Raw genomic sequence first — 7283 nt, 5'->3', positions numbered from 1 at the left:
GCGTCTGCTTACGTCGAGCTGGATCGGTCATCGATCACCGAATTCAATGCGGTGGACATCTTCCGGCACTCGCCTCTAGGCGACGTGCTGAACTCATTAAGAAATCTATCCTTAGCAGGGGACTCACAGCTGAACTATATCCGGTTCGAACTGGAGGCTGATGACGGGGAATTTCGCTTCCCACCCGCCGCCCACTACATAGCCACTGTCGAGGATTTAACCGACATGCTCGATTACGGCTCCGAAGACATCGACAGTATGGACGACGATGCAGACAAGGAGCATAGCCAAAACCCACCGCTTACCGGACGTTGGACGGCCACTTCGTCGTACGACGTATACATGGTGGATACACCCAAAGAGAATAGCGGTGAGGACAAGAAAAAGCCAGTTGAGGACGAGCCTCCCAAGACACAACCAAAGCGCCGGCGTTATAGGCGCCACTCTAAATCTCGTCGCAGCCAGGACAGCAACACGGGCACAGGAGACGATCACACTCCTGATGGTGCCGAAGACAGAGAAGATCCCGACGAGCAAACGGCCGAACAGGACGATCGGGAAATGGGCAAGTCAGCCCTGACGAACAGGCCATAGACGATGGCTCGGAGGGTAGCACTTATCTTCCACCCTCCGAGGATGAGGCGAGCCTTGGCAACGAGGATTTCATCGTGCCTGAGGAACCTCTCGAGCAAGAATGCTTTAGGCGTCAGCTAATAGCCACTGCAAGAAGCCTGAAAAAGAAGCAGCAGCTTCAAGCTGATCAAGATCTGCTCAACGACAGATGGACTGATGTCGTAGCAGCCGAAGAATACGGCCTTAAACGCCCAGCCAAAAGTTACCCGAAGCGCAAATTGCTACCTCAGTTCGATGACGAGGCGCTGGAGCCTGTACATCATCGCGCAATGCACCTGACCGACCACCACGTGGTCGGGATAAAGCGAAAACTCAAGCCGAACACCAGACCGGCTCACGTCGCCGTAAGGGCAGGGATAAAACAGCTCCGGGTTACACATATGACCTTCGGCGGGACCTGGACAGCAGAGCAGGACATACAAGATCAATCTATGGATCACGGGGGCGTGCCTTGACACGCGACGACGGCTACCTATTCGGACGAGACAAACCTAGTCACGCCTGGGCCGAAAATCATAGACGGACTCCATCGGAGCTACGTCGCGATGCGGCCTGATATAGAGCACCGCACACTCTCTCTGCTTCACTGACGAAGTAATGGATCATGAATTCCCAGAAGGGTTTAAACCCGTGAACATCGAGTCATACGATGGGACAACCGATCCCGCGGTATGGATCGAGGATTTCATTCTCCACATCCATATGGCCCGCGGAGATGATCTCCACGCCATCAAATACCTCCCATTAAAACTCAAAGGGCCGGCTCGGCACTAGTTAAACGGTCTGCCTGAGAATTCTATTGGCAGCTGGGAGGACCTGGAAGAAGCCTTCCTTGACAACTTCCAAGGTACATATGTCCGACCACCAGATGCCGATGACCTAAGCCACATAGTTCAACATCCTGGAGAGTCAGCCAGGAAATTCTGGACTAGGTTCCTAACTAAAAAGAACCAGATCGTCGACTGTCCGGATGTCGAAGCCCTAGCGGCCTTTAAACATAGCATCCGTGACGAATGGCTCGCCTGCCACCTCGGCTAGGAAAAGCCAAAGTCCATGGCAGCCCTCACGGCGCTCATGACCCGCTTTTGTGCGGGAGAGGATAGTTGGCTGGCCCGTAGCAAAAATACAGAAAGCAAATGTAACATCCCAAATTTTCAATTTGGAATGTTATACATAGATCATCATTGCATATCATGTTTTATTGCATTTTGACAAATCCTCGATAAATCCTAAGCAACTCAAGGACCCTCGGAGAGAGTTGGGGATTTTCTCAAATTTTCTTATTTGATTTTTTTTTAAACGAGGATTGGGATATTAATTATTTTTCTCTCCGGAAAAATATTTCATTTTTAAGATAAACGAGAGGAGAAAATATGACTTCTCCAAAACAATTGAAATACTGGAGGAAAAATGTTAAAAACATTATTTTGGAATTTATTGGATTTTATTTGCAATTTTTATTGCATTTAAAAATATGCATGTTTTCAAAAATGTTTATTTTTTATTTTAAAAATGTTCACCCTATTCTAGATTTTCTAACTAGACGGGGAAAATTTATTTCGTATTTTTCTGATTTTTATTTATTTTTCTATGCAATTTTCTTCGCGGAACTAAAAAAACGCGCGCCCGCGCGCCGACTGGGCCAAAGGCCCAGCCGACGGCCCGCCTCGCCGGTTTCCTCTTCCCGCACGGCCGCCGGAGTCCGGCCGAGCCACGACGCCGCCGCCGCCTCGGTTGCCCCTCCCCCAAGCCGCCCTCGCCCCCCCTCCATATATACCCCGCCCCCTCTCCGTTTTCGCCGCCACCATCGCCGGAGGAGCCGCCGCCGCCGCCGCCGCATCTAGCCCCGCCGCCGCCCGCCTTTTGCCTCGCCGCCTCGCCGCCGGAGCCCCGAGCCGGAGCCCCTTCGCCGCCGGAGCCGCCGCCCCCGCGCCCCGCACCCCCGCCGCCGACCCCGCCCGCCGGAGCGAGCCCGTCGAGGTACTGCCGCCGCCGTTCGTCGAGTTGACCAGTTTTCTAAAAAAAAACCTTTTGTTTAAAAAAAAACCCTAGATCGGTTTTTTTCGGTTTTCTTATTTCGCGAGCGTTTACCGAACCGTTCGTTTTAACGAACACGTTCATCGGTTTTTCTCTGTTAACGAACGTCCGTTATTTAACCGTTCATCCGTTTTTCTTTTCGTTGGATTTTCTCGTTATTTTCTCAGATTCGATTTCTGATCGAATTTTCGAATCTGTTTAACTTTTCGCTCGTTTATCGGAATCAGGTGATTCAAGCGCCTAGAGTTTCGTCTCGAAATTCTCTTTCCGTTTAATCTACTCAAACAAGTTTTTGCAACAGTAAAATTTGACCTAGATCCAGATTAGCAAACGAAGTTTCTTTCTTCCGCCGTTTGACTTTCGTTGCTTCTTTCGAGTTGATTCTTTTTGCAAACCGGAGTTCTTAAGTTGAACTTTCTGGTTGAATCTTTCATTCGAGTTTTACCTGTGCATTAGATGAGTACTGATTATATGCTTGCTTGTTGCGATAGAGTACCCGGAGTGTGCCGCTTGTTACTTCGACTCGTTAGTTTTCGCGGATCATCAGCAAGGCAAGTAACACTTTGATCATACCCCGTTCATACCCAGTTTTATTGCATTAGATCTATTTCCTCAAACACATTGCATGATTAGGATCTAATAAACTGTGGGTATTGGGAAGTAGTTGAGGTAGTACCTATTACCTGTTTTTCTATCAAACCCTCGGGAGTTACTTCTACGTTGCTTTTATTATCGCCATGCTATGCGTAGACGTGGATTGGGTTTGAGAGATATTCATGACAGATGTGAGTGTTTAATAAATGGTTCAACTTAAGGTGGCAAATAAAACTCACATCTGGGTGGATTGAGACACCTGGAGAACCCAGTGTTGTCTGTATGTATAAGGTCCGCCACCCAGGCTCAAAGGGATCATAAGATTATTCATGCTAGAAACTTCCGTGTGCAGCCGCAAGCTATTATGGGCTCTAGCATAGCTGAGTAGGTTACAGGATCTCTTGAAGAGGTGGACTAGCAGATGTAGGGGAAAGTAGGTGTACCGGTCCATCCAGAGTAGAGAGTGACTGTTTCTGAAAGACTGTGTCTCGGTCATCCGTTTCTCAAACATCATGCAGTGCGAGAATCAAGCGGAGGCGATCGAGTCTTGTGGGGAAAAGTGCACAAACCTCTGCTGAGTGTACAAACTGATCATGATTAGCCGTGTCCCCGGTTATGGACAACTTGAGTATCTAGTACCTGGATTATCATTTGAATCTCATCACCGTGATACTTTTAATTAATTTTGTTGGGTTAATGATGACACTTAATTGGGATTGAGTTGGAGGTACCTTCTCAATGTTTCAACCACCATGATAGTTAAATAAAATTTATTCCTTTGTAGTAGGATAAAATTGGCTTTTCGCAAAAACTGTAACCATAGAGCTTTCCACCAGCCATATATGCATATAGTATAGCATTATCATTGTTCATTGTTCTCTATGTGTTACATTGCCAGCATATTCCATGTGCTGACCCGTTTTCGGGCTGCAACGTTTCATGTTGCAGACTTTTCAGACGACGAGTAAGGTGCCTTAGGTCGTGGTCTTATACTCAGTGATGCCGCTGGAGTTGATGGACTCGCTTATCTTCCAAGTCTTCCGCTGTTATCGTTTAGATGGCCTTAAGCCATGTTTATCATACTTAATCTCTTCGGAGATATTCGATGTAATAAGTGTGTGATTGCTACTCTGTTATAAATCCTCCATTTGTACTGTGCGTGTCAGCATTACTGATCCAGGGATGACACTGGTGCACAGCAGCACAGGCCATTTGAGGTCTGGTCGCTACAGCAAAACGGGCACCCCCGAAGTCAAAAATAGAAACGGTAAGCTCCGACGCAGCATACACAAACGCTGAAGCAATGGTGACAACACCGACGACACGACAGTCAACGCCAGATTCAGTGGTTCCAAGTCCGGTCAGCGGAAGAAGCCATATAAAAGAAACAATCAGGGACCATCCAGCTTGGACCGCATACTTGATCGTCCGTGCCAAATCCATGGCACCCCTGACAAACCAGCCAATCATACCAACAGAGATTGTTGGGTTTTTAAACAGGTCGGCAAGTTAAATGCCGAAAACAAGGAAAAGGGATCGCAAAGCAAGGACAATGACGAGGAGCCCCGGCAACCGAATACAGGGGGACAAAAGAAGTCCCCCCCCCAGGTCAAAACGGTGAACATGATATATGCTACGCACATCCCCAAGAGGGAGCGCAAGCGCGCGCTCAGGGACGTCTACGCGATAGAGCCAGTCACCCCAAAATTTAATCCATGGTCATCATGCCCGATCACTTTTGATCGACGGGATCACCCGACCAGTATCCGTCATGGCGGTTCAGCCGCGTTGGTCCTTGACCCAATAATTGACGGATTCCACCTGACGCGGGTCCTTATGGACGGCGGCAGCAACCTGAACCTGCTCTATTAGGATACAGTGCGCAAAATGGGCATTAACCCATCACGGATCAAGCCCACAAAAACTACCTTTAAAGGAGTCATACCAGGTGTAGAGGCCCATTGCACGGGCTCAATTATGCTAGAGGTCGTCTTCGGATCTCCGGACAACTTTCGAAGGGAAGAGCTGATCTTTGATATCGTCCCCTTTCGCAGCGGCTACCGCGCACTGCTTGGACGAACCACATTTGTTCGGTTCAACGCGGTGCCACACTATGCTTATCTCAAGCTCAAGATGCCCGGTCCACACGGCGTCATAACAGTCAATGGAAACATGGAACGCTCCCTCCATACAGAAGAGCACACTGCTGCCTTAGCAGCAGAAGTACAGAGCGGCCTTCTCAAGCAGAACCTTAATTCGGCTGCCGAGCCCCCGGACACCGTTAAGAGGGTCCAGACTATTCTGCAGAAGGACAGCTCGGCTCGTCAGGAGCTCGACTAGCAATTTGGCCTCCGTCCCAGTCCCAATCAAGTGGTGGCATTGGTAACGCGCGTACATAACTACGCACTCAAAATACCATGGGCACAAACGGAGGCATACCTACCTTGTGATCCACAGTACGGCTTGACTGCTCCCGGACACATTTGCTTTACTGTTTCCTTTTTCCTTTTCAGGTTCCTTTTCCACAGGCCTTCCCTGATGGCTTGATCGCAGTTCCTTTCGAAGGACAAAAACACCAAGACGGCAGTCAGCCTGGACGTAGAGGCGAATTTCTAGGTGGTCTCTTTAACGACCACTCTACCTGTTTTCAGGGCCCAGCTCTCCCTTGGTGATGGCATGTTAAATAGCACGTTGCTTATCGCACTATTTGTATAAATGCGCCTTGACGTATTAATCAAATTATAATGGAAACAACTTGCGGCCCAAATTTTAGGCCCCTACTTTATGCGTTTGCTACTTTTCTGTTTTCCTCCTTTTATTATTATTAATAAGCTTATCAGATAGCACCCGTACACTATGGTACATTTCAATTTGCCAAGGGCTTCATAGCGCCCCGCTCTATGGCAACAAAAGCCCGAACACTTTTTACAGTACAGTTCGGCACCCCGAATTTAGCACTATATGCATTGGCTCCGAATCATGTCTTCGGTCAATAGTTGGGTTGCCAGGCTCCTGTGTTTGCTACCTTACGTTCCGCTATATCGGCTAAGGTAGTAAAGGGAGCACTACTGCGATTGTGCCCTAGTTTACCCAAAGGAGCACCTCAGTAGAGAAAGCCGAAAACTGACTGTCATGATGCGGCGAGAGCCGGTCAGCTCTTCGGAGGTTTCAAATCGATAGAGATTTTTCCGCACTACGCGAAGGACCGGTACTTACCCGGTCAGGCGCTTATAGCATTCTAGTTCGGATACTAGGGGCTGCGCCCACACTTTTTGTCAAACTCCTATGGCTAAGTGAGAGTACTAAAGCCGTACAGTCTAATTGCCTGGTTCGTTGCGCTAAACACCTCCTTCAAGGACCTAACAATTGGATCAAGAGTGTTTAGATTCCACCCCGAACACCCCCATACTACCTACATGGGGGCAGAAGCCGACGACCGGCCAACTCTCAGATTTCATACAAAACGGCCGCACTTACATAACAACTTTGTTTCATATTACACGGCATAGACAACTCGAATATATTTATTCAAAGATAATGTCTTGCGAACACTGCGTCACTACAAGGCGAGACCCCTCCAGGACGTCTCCAAAATACCGCTCGGGTGTGCGGTGCTCCTTGCCCTCGGGCGGGCCCTCGGTCACAAGCCTAGCGTCCATCTTCGCCCACCACGCCTTGACTCGTGTGAAGGCCATCCGTGCTCCCTCGATGCAGACCGATCGCTTGATGACGTCCAACCGAGGACAGGCGTCCACCAGCCGCTTCACGAGGCCGAAGTAACTGCCGTGTATAGCTTCGGCGGGCCACAGCCGGATTATTAAATCCTTCATGGCCAGTTCGGCCACCCTATGCAGTTCGACCAGCTGTTTCAGCTAATCGGTGAAGGGCACGGGATGCTTTGGCGCAAGGTATTGCGACCAGAACAGCTTCTCCGTTGAGCTCCCCTTTTTGGCTCGGAAGAACTCCGCAGCGTCTGACACACTGCGCGGCAGGTCCGCAAGCGCCCCTGGAGAACTCCG

This window comes from Triticum aestivum, chromosome 3D (assembly GCF_018294505.1).
Source record: "Triticum aestivum cultivar Chinese Spring chromosome 3D, IWGSC CS RefSeq v2.1, whole genome shotgun sequence".
NCBI classification, from domain to species: Eukaryota; Viridiplantae; Streptophyta; class Magnoliopsida; order Poales; family Poaceae; genus Triticum; species Triticum aestivum.
Note: the sequence above shows the minus strand (reverse complement) of the source record.